This window comes from Nothoprocta perdicaria, unplaced genomic scaffold (assembly GCF_003342845.1).
Source record: "Nothoprocta perdicaria isolate Ctin4 unplaced genomic scaffold, notPer1 scaffold_109, whole genome shotgun sequence".
Classification (NCBI taxonomy): domain Eukaryota; kingdom Metazoa; phylum Chordata; class Aves; order Tinamiformes; family Tinamidae; genus Nothoprocta; species Nothoprocta perdicaria.
In genome coordinates this window covers 1,208,671-1,225,168 of record NW_020454194.1, presented here as the reverse complement: position 1 = coordinate 1,225,168, position 16,498 = coordinate 1,208,671, and the positions used below count along the sequence as shown (strand labels likewise).

The 16,498-nt window shown below is 38.2% G+C and overlaps 1 protein-coding gene across 1 annotated transcript in view; it reads right to left on the bottom strand.

Moving 5' to 3' along the window:
- MID1 (midline 1) overlaps nt 1-16,498 on the bottom strand; it is a 172,081-nt gene that overhangs the window by 95,136 nt on the left and 60,447 nt on the right. The window lies entirely within an intron of this gene.

The following is a 16,498-nucleotide window of genomic DNA, read 5'->3' as shown; positions in this document are numbered from 1 at the left end:
GCTCTCTGTCTCTCCTGGGCTTGAAATAGCAGATGTTTGTGGTGGCTGTGCATTATTAAAAAAGAAAATTATCACCTTCAAACAGCCTATTAGAGCAAAATCAGATTTTTTCCTGCAGATGCTGCTTTTGGCTTCACTAATCTAAAACTTTTTAACTTCAGTTTTGAACAGCAGCAATGTGAGGGTTAGTCCAGAGTATTAGAACTAATAACTGTAAATCTCCTATTGCTAATATAATGCAGATCTGTGTAAATATGTATCTGAACATGTACAGGGAATAATTGTTCTAGACAAACATGTGACTTGTGTAGATATGTGCAGTACATTAGTATACTTACATATTTCACAAGTTTGTGTGTCTGCATTTATAGATACATACGTGCACAAAAATATATTGCATGTGTTTGTTGCAAGATACATACAGTGGGAGATTCACATGGGGTCTTAAATTTAGAGAGTGATCTCTAAATTTAGTGAGATCTCTAATTTCATATCATTACTTCATCAATTCCTCCTCTAGGCATTTCCGTTTAGTCCAAATGTCCAATGATTGTAACCTATGATACGAGATGAGAATCTGCAGAACAATTTAGTGAAATGTGTGATTTGCTGTTTGTGKTTTTTTTTTTCCTCCTTAAGGTATGTGCTTTTGTGTGAATGCTCCCCATTGCTAAAAGTTAGGAGCTACTATTGCCTTTAATCGCCATGTTAATCACCCCAAGTGGATTAGGAATCAGTGACTTTCAGAGGGGACATGAGGGATTTCCAAGGAAGCCCTGTCAGAGACCGACGGAAACTTCATTTTGTTTCTTCTCCTGCGTTCAGCGTTACAGAGAGTGGCTTTGAAAGAGTCTCTCCGTGCAGCTCTCCCTGCCGAAGCTGCCATCACGGGCCCAGCGCTACTGCAAGAGGACGGGTCAGTGAAGCAGAAGCAGCAGCTCTGCGCCGCACTCACAGAGCTGTGCCTCTTCACAGCGCGATCTAGTTAAGCTTTGTTGCTCATAACTGGGGACAGCTTCAGATGGCACAGCTGCACGGTCCTCACACTGTAAAGTCATTGTTCGCTTGTGTGAACTCTTGCCTCCTTCCCTTGCCAGGAGAAAAGAGGGAGCAACGAGAATCCCCGCAAACGCATCTTGGTTCATTAGGGGCAAGGAGAGCTCAGAGCTCATTAGCAGCCTTGGGAACCAAGCACTCCTGAGCCATCCGTGATCTGTGACAATTAGAGGGCAGACTGCAGGGACAGGGACAGGGAAGCGAGCTATAACCCCAGCATGAACCATGGTAAAATAGGGRAGTTCAGGAAACAGAGGCATGGTGCAGGTGGCCTTGCAATATTTAGTCCCTCTGCTCTGTGGGAAGAGCAGCAAGGCAGACTTGTCTGCTCAGAGCCATGCTCAGACACTAGGACACCTTGCCTCTTCACACTAACGCTTCCTTCTATTCTACCAAATCTGGGCATTGAAAAAAGGCACTGACCCTATCATAAAATTCGCTCTGCTGTATCTTACTGCTGATCTTACTTGAAATAAAGCTCAGTTTGCCAATGAATAATACATTTATTCTTCAGCTGCCATAATTGCACGGCACATATGGTCAAAATTAAGGACCTGGCAGTTTGATAGAAGCAGGAAGATAACTCCCCTACTCTCTCTTCAGCCATAGCCACACAGCACAGAAAAGATGAAAGCGTTTTCTGCAAATGAAGAACAGTTTATCTTTCCTCCTCTTCACTGTCTGTATCACAGAAGTCCCAGAAGATCAAAATCTCACTTATGCTGTTTGAACGCATTCCACACCACAACCGTATACCTCATCATCCACTTATCCTGCAGTGGGAATGCTGTACTGGAAATGAAGGAGGGGATTTGGGGTTGGCAGGAGGCAACATTTTAAAAAGGCAGACAAATAATTGCTCATCTATTGGCATGCCAGTGAAAACTTGCTGGCCTCTGGGGCTTATTTCACTAACAGTTTGGCCAGTGGGTCTTTCTTCCATACTCTCTTTTCCATATAAAATCTGTCCTGCTCCCTCATGCACCAGAGAGTGTATTTCATTCAATTTCTTTCTTAAAGCACTTTTTTTTCTTTTTCTTTTTTTTTTTAACCAAAGACTTCTTTTTTATGATACTCAGTGGAAAAGGAGGCAAACCAGCAGAAAAATATCTGCATCAGTGACTCCTAGAAAGATGTCTGAATCACTGCATGGTTCTGCATAAACACTACTGTCCTAATCAAGAACCATTTTGATCTATGTGATCTGACTGAGCAGCAACTTATTCCTGACTGTAGTGCTATCCAGTATGAGCAAGGGTGCCAAAATCTGATCTTAGAGAGTAAACTTCTTGGAATAACTGTTTATCTTCCAACGTAATCAAAGCTGACCCTACTGGTAGAAATCAATAAATGACGTTTCTCCATTTTCTTCTGCTGTTGCCAGTAAGTCAAAATACACTGCATCTGTGACYGAAGAATGAAAACTTTAAGAGGCAGTGAAAAGGGGCTGCATTTTCTGAGCAATCTAATGGTTACTCTTTTATTTGACTATACTACTTCTTGCATGCTGGTGCCGTAAGCACATGCTGTGCTGCTGACCCAGCTACAAAATCTTCCAAACTCACTGGTCCTTGCCTTAAAGTTTTTATTAGTAATTTCATTTTGCATTGTAGTTATAGATTTTCTGTAACTACAATAAACTGGAAGACTAAGCAGAAACTCTATACACATGCAATGTGTGCATACACACATTGTTGTATACCATATTCAACACACTCCATAAAATCAAAGCCACACAGACAGCCTCCAGACACAACAAGAACAAAAGGAACTTAAAGTATATAATTTCATATTTGCAAAAATATAGAATTACTGGCAGAAATTTATACTATAACCAAAAATACTGTTCAAATGAGATTTTTCTTATGCACAATAAGTAATTTTAAGGACAGACATCAAAGAAAAAGTGATTGCCAAAAGACAAATGATATTTAAAAATGGAAAAGATACTTCAGTAACGTTGGGAGTTTTAAATCTTTCTAGCACATACAATTAGTTGTGCATTATACAGGAAACAATGGAATAAATGAAATCCATCTCATCTGAATATAATTCATGGAAAGACTTCTACTAACCCAACAGAATTAGGATCTTTTCGCCTATTGTTTATTTTACTTTTTAGGTATTATTAGTGCCTTCAGTTGCTCAGAAGTTTGCTTAAAGATCTTCAGTAGTACAGAGACATGAGAAATGAAGAATAAAGCTGAACTAGGTAGATTTTGATATGTCAAGTAGATCACAATTAGAGAGGGTTTCTTAATGACATTCGAATAATCAAAGCGCCAGAAAATCCTAATAATCAGAGCCCCAGAATAAGGATTCCTAAGGAGCACATCTCAAGGAGCTTCATCAGCTTCTTAGATGCTATTATTTATTTTTGATGATTTGATGGCCCTGAAATCAGCTCATGGCTGACTGAGGGCTAATGCCAAGACTATGGACACCCCTTGCCCTTTAAATAGAGAAAGCATTATAGAGAACTAACGTGACAAAGTGCTAACGTAATGTCTGGGGTAAAACAACTAACGGCAAAGCTACACTTAAAAAAATGAATGTATGAAAAATTCCAATTTACTAAGGTTGCTTTTTTCACTGGAATACTGGATAATTCTCCACATGCATACAGGAAGAATAAATCACTATCTATTAGAATAGAGTGAGTAGACAAGACTTTAGTATGTCATATATTGCCTTATGCTCAAGTTGTATCCTGTCCTTTGCTTGTCCAGATACCTTTATTATCTTTCAGGAAAGGTAAAAGGAGAGTGTGAGAGGAGTGAGTGAAAAAGCTGAAGAAGAGGATGCCCTACTAAGCTCCACTTTCCATCATTATAAGGTCTGTCTCAGCAAAGTTTAGTTTTAGTGAGGTCAGAAAACATGGACTGAAGAAACGGAACTGTATGCTGCTCTGTAAATTTCCRGACTTAAGTAATAAACCGAGAAAAAAAGATGGACTTGTGCCATGTTCCAAAATTCCTGGAAGTGTTATCCCACTGACAAGATAGCAGTTTGTCATGTTCGGGTGAATTGGGACCAAAAGATACCCAAACAGGTTCTAGCAGAATTTCTTTTTCTCCCAGCAACATTCTCTAGCAATTTTYTGCCTTCAGGCTGCTACTGAAAGACTGCCATAGGAGAAACAACCAGTACAGCCCTGGTCCTATGAACATCTATATGTATGCATGGAATCATCTGGAAATGTTTGCAAAAGCACACAACAATACAGACTAAGTTAACATAAAACACCTGCAGATGAAACGTGCTTTTCTGGAAAACACTCTCTGAATTTTTCAGCTAGACAGTCCAATTTATTAAACTGCCATTATAATAAAAGATTCTAAGTATGAGAGATAATAAAATGTGTTATGCGGGTATGCGAGCATATGTGCATACATGTATCTTAGATGGATAGTAAAGAAGAATTACAGTGAACACATACACTGTTCCTGAGTAAACTATGGCAAGTGCTTAAACAGGCTGGCAGTATAATATGCAGCTGTAGCTTCCAAAGTGACAATATTTTTCTGTAAGTGCACTAATAAAGGAAAACTTTAAATTTATGTTCTTGTCATAAAACCTGGTATGAGCAATGAGGAAACACTTGCAATTCTGCCATTCCTGTTACTATTTTCTATCCTGCTCTGGGATATRCACAAAATTGCACTGGGAACAATTGTTCCTTACAACAAGTGAAACTGATTGTTTCGCTTTGCATTCAATACACATTTCAGTTTTGAGTAAATTAATGGTATGTCTCGTTGTCAGTAGTTGGTATAAAGTCCAYCCTAGTTTTTACCTCCCAGTGCACAGGCGCTGAAATCTCTATGTAATTAACGATGGTAACGATCATGACTACTACAGCTAGTGAGATGATCCAACATAGTTGTAGAATTAGTTCTGGGAACTAATAATTTTTATAACTAATCCATAAAGAACTGAGAATCAAAATTCAGAATATTTTCCTTAAAATTTTTAATGAAAACTTTGATAATGCTAAAGAAGGTAAACTACATACACCTTGAACCAAGCAAATACATCTTTCCACTGTTTTTATTATATCAGTGCAAATTAATAAATATTCAAAGATTAGCACCTGTTCATCAGCTCCCTATATGCAAAAACAAATACTTAGTGTGAAAGAAAATTACTAATTCATTATTTTCTTACATTGTCACTGTGCAAATGATGAGTTGCCTTGTCTGTATGCAATCTACATGCAACATGTACATGATGTTTAGATGTGTGTAACATTTAAAGGATATTAATCTAAGGATATTAATCTGTTAAGCACATCTGCCACACTACAGTGATACAAAGCCTTGAGAACATTGTTCTCTGGCTAACCTGCATGCTGGCAGTAGAATGTATTTTCTAAAAGGTAAATCCTGTATGGTATTCAGAGATACAGGAACATCTCACAAAATTAAGATCTTTGACACAACATCACATACTTCTTCTCATGGGAGCTAAAACAATAACTAAGCCACAAATGGTAACTGGCAAGGAAAAAAAATCAGGACTGGCTATGTCCTGCAAATCCCAAAGCAATCAATAAATGGCTGGTTTAATGCTAACTATAATATTATAGTAGATATAATATTATACACATGTGCATAAATCTATACTAGTATGCATTTGGAATGCTTTTTGACCTTTATTTTTGATATCCTTGCAACTCTTACAGCTTTACATTCTTTAGATACAAGATTTAATATTTCCTCAAAATGCTTTGGGGGAATGAAAACAAAGGCTCATTTAATCTTCAGCACATGTGAAACTGCACAGGTCTACTGGCATTACCGGTGACCTTCTAACAATTTATGCCTCAATGTCTGTTCCAAAAATCTCTTCTCCAACATCATACCCTTTACATGAGAAATTGGCGTTTATTCTGGAGTCTATCCCATCCACACAAAAGCACATGTAGAGGAGGTGGGTCCACATCTGGGTGGGTCTGGATGTTGGCAGTATGGGAAACAACAGCAGTCTCAAGGTGTCTTGTGGGAGTCTTACCAGGGGGGACAAATCACTTTCTACCCCAAGCAGTTCTTTCCTTTCCTAGATGTAGGATGCTATTCTGCAGGAAGAGGAAGGTAACAGGAGTTTACCCAAGTAGTAAACACCAAAATCACCCTTTGTTCTTGTATAGCTTGGGTTGCACAGAAGGACTGGAAACCTCTCGCCTCTCCCCAGCTGAGAATTTCATTTGTGTKAGTAACACCTTAGGTGATGCAGTACTCCCTGATTTTTAGTGTAGATGATATAGCTACAGAAATAGCCAGAAGTAGTTCAACACATTCCTTCTAATCACGTATGTTCACCCACACTGGTATGCCATTTAGTGCTCCTTGGAAACACTGCAGCCCTTAGGCTATATTGAAAAATGTTAGGTAAGATTTTAAGATGGTTTAAAGAAATCATTGCATTCTTCTCCCAGAAAGCTGTGCTATAAATCCTTTCCCTGTGGCCAAGTAAAGGGGATTCTAACTACTATTTAAGTTCATAATCATCACTTGCATCTGTATAATAGCATGATGTTACCAATTCTCAAGGAGGAACCCCAAGGCTTGTTTTCTTATCAAAAAGAGCCTAAAAGAGCAGCAAGACATATACCAAGAAATACAACACATATAAAGATATGACCTCATCTGCCAAAAAGGGCTCTGAATTTAAACAAACTGAAAGTTGGCTTTATAAGGTGATCTTTAGGCTAAATAAAGCTCTTTGTGCTTTCCAGCTATCCGTAYTGATTTACAGGGTGCAGTGTCAGCATCTCACTGTCTTGCTTTCTGCTCCTCATGAGTGATTGTTAAAATGCCCATAAAGAGTTTTTGTTTTGTTGAAGGAGTAAACACACATTCTGAGTTATATTCTACCCATTTTAGTCACAAAGACTAATAACTTTGCAATATGCTGATTTCTAAATACCTCCACTGTCCCACATTGAGAAGCTCATTCCAATTTATGCCTCCTGTACTCTGTACACTCATTTCAACTGCAGAAGATCAAAGATGTATTTAAAAATAAAGATTGTAATCAGATAATTAAAAGGGAAGATTAACTGTGAACTGGGGGGAGTATAGAGGATCATGAACAAATTATATCTATGTTCTGAAGGTAATCTCATATTTTAGGGGACAGATATAGTTAGAAACCCCTGCCACTGATGCAGGAAACACTCAATACTGCTTCCTCCAGCCCAGGAATAGCCTAAGCAGTCAGGGGCTGCTTCTCCCTTTGGGGAGCAGAGCCATCACAGAGACAGGCATTGGGGGCCTTCTCTGGGGGGAATTCTGCTGGTCCTATTGCTGTCACTGTGGTCACCTTAAACACGCTTCGTCCACCCCACCTAGGAGAAGGGGGTTGCTGTTCTCCATTAGCACCATGAGTTCAGGAGTACTCTTTGGTCCTATACATCAGAACAGAAAGCTGCAGAACAATCARCAGCAGAACAAATATTATAAACCTATTATTTTCTCTCACTCTGTAGGGGTTCCTAACTGCAAAGGCTGGCATTRCTCTGAACTGGTCTCATAAGTTCACTTGGTAGTCAACAGAAAGAAAATAGCATCCATAATGGGAGATTTGTTTAAATTATTTTATATTTCTGCTTTATGATGTTTCCTGGATGCTTTTATTGAACTGTGAACTAGGAACTATGAACTGAACTATGTGTAGTGATTAACAAAGATGCCCTTCTGTCTTGGAACACCCCAGGCTTTGGCATCGCAACTCWGTCTGTCTGGAGAGGTACCACCCCTCACTTAGAATGAGATGTAAAGTCTTAATCTTTATTCCTTGTTAATAGAGCCAAATCCTAAGAAGGTGGCAAGTTTCCACTTAACCTCTTTTGAGCGCTTTCCAAGTCATGTCAGCTGGTGTTTTTTTGCAAAGAATCAGTAATGATTTATTGTTTGCCAGAGGCAAACACCCACATGCATTTTACTTCTTGAGAAAATATTTCTTAACAGAATCACAAGTACTACAATAAGCACTGGTGATCTCAAATATTTTCTTCTATGCCTTCATATCATTTTCTGAATGTAATCTTTTATAAATTCTTTAAAGACCTAAGACAAACCAATCATTAACCACAGCCACACAACCTTGTTTCACAGGTTTTTGGTAACCACAATATGGCAAAACTTCATTGCTTTAAACTAAGGAGTTAAGAGCACCAGAGAGTTGCATTGTATCAGTAAAATAAATTTCAGTTTAGAAACCAAATTGGTAAATAGTATTAATTATAAATCCTACTGATGACCAGAGAGATGCTGTATGAGTTGAAATTAGGGAATCATACAAAATCAATTGTCTAATCTAGCTAGTGAAGTCATGAGAAAAAAAAATGATCTAGTTCACATGTGCTTCCCTTGATATGAAGTGAAAAAAAAATGGACAAAAGCCAGAAACTCCAATACTAAATTTAGGATCACTCTGTTGAATACAAGTATTGCTTTTTTGAGCTGTAGTTGTACAGTGCCTTTGTTAGTTAATCTCCTAATTTTCTTCATCCCTAAGTCTCAACATAGTATTTTGTTTGATTGGTTCTTCTCCTACGCTCACCGAGTTCTTGCTCTGGGAAAAGGCCTTGCTGAGGGCCTTTCATATCTGTATGAAAGAATGGAACATGCATTTGCAGTGTCAGGATATAGGAAGGTTAGGCTTTAAAAAAGGGAATAGAAAAAACACAATATAAATATATATGCACAGAAGCATGCATATGCAAGGCATCCTCTAACTGTTGGTGTCTGAGCTAGTTACTAGTTTATTTGATGCCCTCAAATGAATTGTCCTGTAAGACTTTAGAACATCTCAAGGAGTGTGAAAAAATAACCAAAGCCAGCAATCACTTCTGCATAACTATATCAATACTGCAGATGGTCCTCTTAGAATAAGGTTCTCAATGTCATCCACAAAATAGTTTTAAAGATAGCACGAAAAGAGAAAACAATAGCTTACGTGCATCCCTTTGAGGTATTACTCATCAACAAAATATAGTGTCTTACAGTTCATCTAAAAAAAAMCCCTAGAATAAGTCATATGTTTCCTGTCAACACACAAGTCAATTTTTGGTAAGAGAGTAGTGATCTTAAAAGAATTACTGATGTGCATCTGTGCAACCTCAAGCATCAAGCTTTTTTTAACCAAGAGTTTTAAAACATCCACTTTAAAGCTTGACTGAATGTCAGCTTATCTTGTTCTCAGACAATTTTTCAGCTTGAAATAATGCACTGGGAAAATCATATTAGAAATTCAATACCTGTGGACTATACATAGTCTTGGTTCCCAAAGATGTACCATTTCATGGGCTTTTATGGATAATGACTTTACCTATAAAATAGCTGCAGTGACCAAATTATCACTCTGTATATACTAGTGCCAAAAAGTGAATCCTCTGCAAAAACAGTCTCTAGGCCATCATTCTTAAGCATGTTGTATTTTTAGGTTATGTAACATCATCAGTTACAAATAAAGGAGCACTTGAAAGACTTTCACACAACAAGTGTAGTGGGCATTACAGAATTACTCTATTTTTCCATTCTTCTTAAGTAAATATATGTCTCCCCTCATCTGATATTTTTAAAACATATTTGTAATCTTCCAGATGCTTTTAACAGTAGAAGACGCAAATGTCCCCTGTAGCTGTTTTAGTAGTTTAATGACAACAAAATAGACCAAAAATACTCACCACTAAAACATTTTCCCCTTTTTCTGAGTTTTCAGTACGGAAAAGACAATTCATCATGGAATTACCAACAATTATAGAACTGTGGAATTATGAGCAACAGAAAAACCTCCACTCCTCTCTTACAACTGTTAAGCATGTCACAAAATCCCTTCCAAATTCCTCGCCATGGCAAGCCAGCCCACAGTACTGTCTCCGGCCCGCAGCAGGTCGGATACCCACCACTGCTTTCCGTCCCCCTTCTCGTGGCTGGGACATGGCTGCGGAGGCCRGGAGCACGCTGAGCCGCTCGCAGAGCTCCGGGAGCCCAGGGGGGACCAGGCGTAGCAGCAGCTTCCAGCCGTCCCGCAGCAGCGCCGACCGCCTCTCCCACTGTGGGACCGTCACCGCCGCCAAAGCACAACAGGAAAATCTCCCCTACAATTGCAGGAAAACCAGCTCCACCTAACCACCTCCGCCAGGATCAGCGCTCCCTCCGCCAGCCAGCTGCCTTTCTCACTGACCTGACTACTTTCTCTCTCAACAGGAAGCCTAAACGGAGTGGAAAATAAACGAGAACGGGATCCTCGCATAGAGAATCCCAACAATCCATCCGAAGACGGTCGCTTATGAGCTGCGCTGCCGTGTAACCCCAATGAGCACAAATGCTGCCCTGGGGTAGTGAGCCTGGCACGGGATGATGAAGGGCAGTTCTAATGCCCACAACGGGAGGCTGGCTGGAAACAGGAGCATTTCAGAACCCATGGGGTTCTGCAAAGGCAGAATCCCACACGAAAAACATGCCATAAACAAGCAATTCACTTATTTTTACTGTTTTTTCCTAAAATTAGTTTAAAAAAAAAAAAGAACAAAGCAAAGCAATCAAAGGAAGATTGTGCTATTAAGTCTGCCAAAAATGGGGACAGTCTGAAAGAGCTCAATATCTGACAGAGAAAAAAAAATCCTTTCTATAAACACAGTGAAGACCCCATTTTCTGAAATGTAGCAGATAAAACATGAGATGACAGTAGTTGTTTAATTTTTCCTCTTTGCTAAACTTGTGTGCAAGCAACAAACTGCAAGAGAAAACTACGGATGGGGCAAATACTTCAGTAAAGCGCCCAAGAGGAATCCTGACTGAAGTCACACCAGACATTTGGTCTCCAACGAAGGTGTTAAAAATTCATGCAAAGTGGAAACAGCAGGAAAGAATTGCTTCCTTGTGTTCTCTGTTTTTCATGTTGCAAAGCCTTTCTTTCATACAATGGTAAGGCAGCAAAGTAAAGGGAAACATACCTCAGATGTTTTGAGCATAAGGATTCAAATCTTTACTGCCTTTGGCCTTTTCTCCATGGACATGTCTACACTGTTCTCATTGAAACAATAAACAACTGGGTTGTGATTATTTAATTTCCTATTCATTTCATCTCCTTCAAACAATAGACTGGAGCTCTCACAAGTACATACTTTTTGTTAGGTTTTTAAAGTTATTTATTTATTTATTTATTTATTTATTTATTTATTTATGGCGATGTCTATTAGCATGAGTGTGGAATGACAGCTTGTAACTGGAGAAATGAGCATGCAGAAAGCAAGACAGATGTGCGGAGGGATTATGCTAACTGGTACTCCTTTTGTGGTATTAAATGTCCCTGGGTAATCTATAGTCAATTCAAGTTATAATCAGCCCAGCAGGAGCTGTAGCACAAGTCTTACCCAAAAGGATTTGGGATTCCTTGGCTCATATCCTAGACTTGAACTTTCAGCAAACAAGCAGGCTCTTTGCATTGTCCCTCGAGCCATGATGGCTCACATACATCCAGACATATGTGGGAAAAACTAGCACAAAGACCAGTGTCACCTGCAAATGCTGCTATGCTGGTCTGTTGGACCACATTGTGGTCACATTAAAAAAGTGATCCAATTTCAGTTGTCTTGGTTCTGTTATTATATCTGCTGTGTTTCTTGAAATGTGTGCTTCTATGGATTGAGGATACCATTGCATAGGTTTCAGCAAACACCAGAAGCCTTCAAAACTTGTCTGAGTGTGTTTGTACAAAGACACATGAAGACTTCTGTACACTTTTCACTGCTCATACCTGAGCATATTAAGACATGCAAGTAAATAATTGCTGTCGCAAACTCATAGCCTGAAAGTGCATTTCTGCAACAGTTCGATGTATTTTTTGCCTAGTCTCCATCTTCATAAATACTTCTATGTTTTTCTTTCAAAGAAAATTTATATACAGGAAAAATAAAAAGATAAGATTAATTAGACCTTGAATCAAACACCTCTACTTGCACCCATTTGCTATTTTGTCCTAGTTGTAAGTCAGTGCTTTAATTTAAACAATCTGAGAAACACCCGCCTCCTCTGTCATACTAATCTTTTCCACTTTTTAAATTCAGTGTGTCAGGTATTAAATAGATTACTTTAAAAAACATATTCTAACCTTGTGCTGGTGCTGCTTTGTGGTACCCGCTAAGAGCCCTACTGAATCTAAGGAAACTTAAGACGTCTCAGCTGTCATTGCCCCTCCTTTGCTGAAAGTTACCACTTTCACCACAAAATCAGATGGATGTGTGCTAAGCCAGAGCTCACAAGTGTCTCTGAAAAGTCCAATAGCTTAACTGAAAAATGATTGCTCAAAATGCAATATAGTTGCAATAATTTACAGTAGTGGGAAGCAATAGAGAACTGGTAGCAATACTTTCTTAAAACATCACAAAGAGCCACACAGGGTTTTAAATGGTAACGTCCACAGTTCAGTCAAGTTGTGCAGAAAATTAGTTTAAGGCTTAGTGATAGAGAAGTAAGCCAGCATATTTGCATTTAACATAGTATAATGCTCAGACACAATATCAAATATACATSTATCAAACCACTGTAAAATAACCATGTGCCGTCATATATGGGTTCTAAATAATTATTTCTGATGCCAGGATCTCCAGTCTTTGACTTGTTGCTGGGCAGTCTTTTGTTTCTGCATGGGTAGGATTTGTTCCCTGTACTGCAGGTGTTGAGGGAGTGCAGAATAACACAGCTCAATTCGACACATGGCAGAGCTGTGTTCCCTGGAACCCCTCATTTTTCCAGTTACAAGGCTCCTTGCAATCAAGACGCAGAGAGCTATAGGAGCTGCAGCAGCCCAATAGCTGGATGGAAAGCAGGAGGTGCCCAATCATACTATAAGAAATCCTATTTCCATGAAATACTCAAAATCCTAGAAAAAGATCACAAAATCACAGAATCACAGAATGGTTAAGGTTGGAAGGGACCTCTAGAGATCATGTAGTCCAACCCACTGCTCCAGCAGGGACACCCAGAGCACGGGGCACAGGGCGGCATCCAGGCGGGTTTGGAAGACCTCCAGAGAAGGAGACTCCACAGCCTCTCTGGGCAGCCTGTGCCAGGGCTCTGTCATCCTCACAGTAAAGAAGTTCTTCCTCACCTGGAGATGGAACTTCCTGCATTTCAACTTATACCCATTACCCATTATCCATTATCCTGTCACTGGCCACCACAGAGAAGAGCTTGGTCCCTTCCTCCCTACTTTCCCCCTTCATGTACTTATACATATTAATTAGATGATATCAGGACTGATTTGAAGAAGCACAAAGCTCAGCTTCAGCTTCACTAYTGGAATCTACTGACTTTTTTTTGTATACTTGTCATGCTGTTGAGTCATACAAAAAAGATCTTGGTAAAATTGCTGGACTTGAAAACAGGTCTGGATGGTTTTTAAGAAAGCCATAAAATGAGATTTTTTACCTATTGGTTCAGAAATCTTAATACGTAATTTCAGAAACCTCCTTTTTACCATTTTGCCTTCTGCTCCATACAAGAATTCTCTGTGCTACTCATTTCACGTTCAAAATATAAATATTAGTTTTTCAAGTCCATGGAATTTTATTGTATTTCATTTTGATGGACAAGGGACATACATTTCAGATTGATAGATGCTGTTGTCAGGCACCAGGCAATTGATACTCCAAATAGCTTCACTGTATATGGAATGCAAGTGCTATAACATAGCATAATGAGATCATGGTGGAGCTATTAGATTAACAATTAGTATGACAAATATACTAATATTCCACAAGTAAGAAAATGCACACATTTAAATTGCTGTTTAGCTAATCATATGATTTCATGGTTTCCTGATGAACATCTCTGAATAGTAACTAATTGTTCAATAATAATATAGTTCCTTTTTAACTTCCCTTGTTGTATTCTCTGCAAGCCCAGTAAGCACAGAGGGGCCAGGCACAAGACATTTACATCTCTTTCTTTTGCTGAACAGTGTCAAAAGTAGAGCAGCCTCATAGATATTCTGGACAGCACACCACACATGTAAGGCTCTTGGTAAATACCTACATGTACGTTATTGTGTAGCCACCYCCCCTGCCCACCACAAACAAAACAAGCAGAGAAAGAGCATAGCTGGTCTTTGTGCATCAAGGACTAAGGGGGAAAAATCAGTCCATCTTTTTGGACAAATTAGCAAATTTCATGTTAGCAAGAGAAGCTCCTGTGGCACATTACAAACACTATAAAGAAACTGCTTTATGCTTGCTTTATGCAAATGCTTAATACGATTTCTCCTTCAAATGGTTATTTAATTTTAACTGCTCTTTGAGCTGTAACACCCTTCTATTGTTTCACGGATAAGTATGCCACGACTACGATGAATAACTGAAAATGACAGGTATGCCATTTGCCCCTATAATGTCGCATCTGCCTTTTGCACTGGGATTTGAGTATCCTCTGAATTTGTCCCTAAAAGCCACATGAATGACAAATCATTAATGATCTCAGGAGAATGGCAAACTTTAATTTCAGTAGCAGCATGTGATCCAGGTCAAAATGAGTAGATTATGACTTGCAACAACAAGTATCAGATTTCCCTTATTGAAAAGAAATGAGGTCTTTCTAAACTTCAAAGTCAGGTACAGACAAAACCTCTTCTTGCTTGCAATAGAAAGTACTTGCAATACTGGGAGGAGGCAAAGAGAGGGAAAAATAAAAGCTATCCCCCCCATCCCATTTCACTGCTACACAGGACTTGCTTTCAACATTTCCCTGTGATCACTGAAGCCATTACAGAGAAGATTAAACAATCTGTTTTAAATCGTTAGATTAACCATATAGGACAGAATTCTAATCTGTTTGATTGAAGGATCCCAAGGGAAAGATACAGGAGGAGTACGAAAAGATCAGCAGGACCAAATTCTAAAAATAATGTTTGAAGATGTCAGTGCACATGTATATATACTGCCCATAAAATAGACAATACAGGCTACCCAATGAAATCTGTAAGTTGTTCATTTTTATGTCTTTTACTGCAGCAATTTTAAAACATAACCCAAAAGACTGTTTGTCTCTTCAAGCTCATCATAAAGAAAACAATTTTGCTCTGAAAGTATAACTAAATTTCTTTTTGGTTTTTAGCACTGTGCTTTTTTAACAGCATGATTTTTAACAGTAGCCTGAGACCATTTGATCTGAAACTTACTTACCATAAAGTTTGATGCATAGAAACATAAAGCTTTCTATTGAGCAGAAGTTACTAAACTGTTGCTTTAACTTAGGATTGCACACACTCATATTTATATTACTTACATTGTAATGAATCTCTGTGGTACAAATGATTTATATAATCATTTGATTAAATCTCAATCTTTCCCATTCATGTGAATTGTATCTGAAATTTTTGTTGTGTTTCCAGCAAGAGTCTTTAGTTCTACAACTTTCCTTTAAGCATACCTCTTCTGATTGAAAATAGTAGAGGGAATCTCACAGCAGTCACTAAAACACCATATCAAACACTTCAATTTCCCAAGGATGTTTAATAACATTAAGTACATAGATAAATACTTGAAGCATTAGAGTCAAAGCAAGTATATGCTAATGAAATTAGTCCTAAGGCTATATTGATTGTCTTCCAGAGGTATTCCTGATGAACTTTATAGATTTATCTTTAAAACCTATCTTTAAAACCTATAATCTAACCTAAAGTATATCTTTAAATGAATGAGGACTATCTATGAGAAATATTATCAAATTGAGTAGCCATGAAATGTATTACTAATAAGTAATAATATATTCTCTTAATAAAGAACAATAAAATCTTGCAAACAGAGCAAAGTATCAGAGAAGAGAAATCCTTATTTATCAGCATAGTGCCTATTGAGTTATGCAAGAGTGTTTTGCATTTGCCAAAGGCTAAAGGATCTTAATCTTGGATTTAACTACATAGATACCTCCTCATGTTATTTTCCTAATACTTTTTAAAATTAAGAGATACATTATTTTACTATGCACATTTGCAAGTATGTAAAGAAGATGATTTGAGATATTCAATGCTCTCAATAGAAAGCAAAATGCCTAAAGCATCTTTCAGTGATATCCTTGATCTACATTTTGTTTCAGAACTAGTTCATGTAACCTCTCATAAAATGAATTTAAACTCAGGCTTCCAGATGTTCCAGATACTGAAGATATCTCCACAAAGGCTGGCCTTAGTGATTATACCTGACTTATGTGTTGATTTATGTTTTTTCCCGATTCTCCAAAGAAATATAAATCACATTATCATATATATTACATATTAATTTTCATATGCACTACTGACCTACTCATCTGATTTTTCCTCAATTCAAAGAATAAAAAAAMCAGAAAATTTCTAAACTTATAGGGATTGTAAAAAGCTGTCTTATGAAGTTCAAGTTTTAATTAATGAGATCATTACAGCTAGGGGCACTCGTTAAACA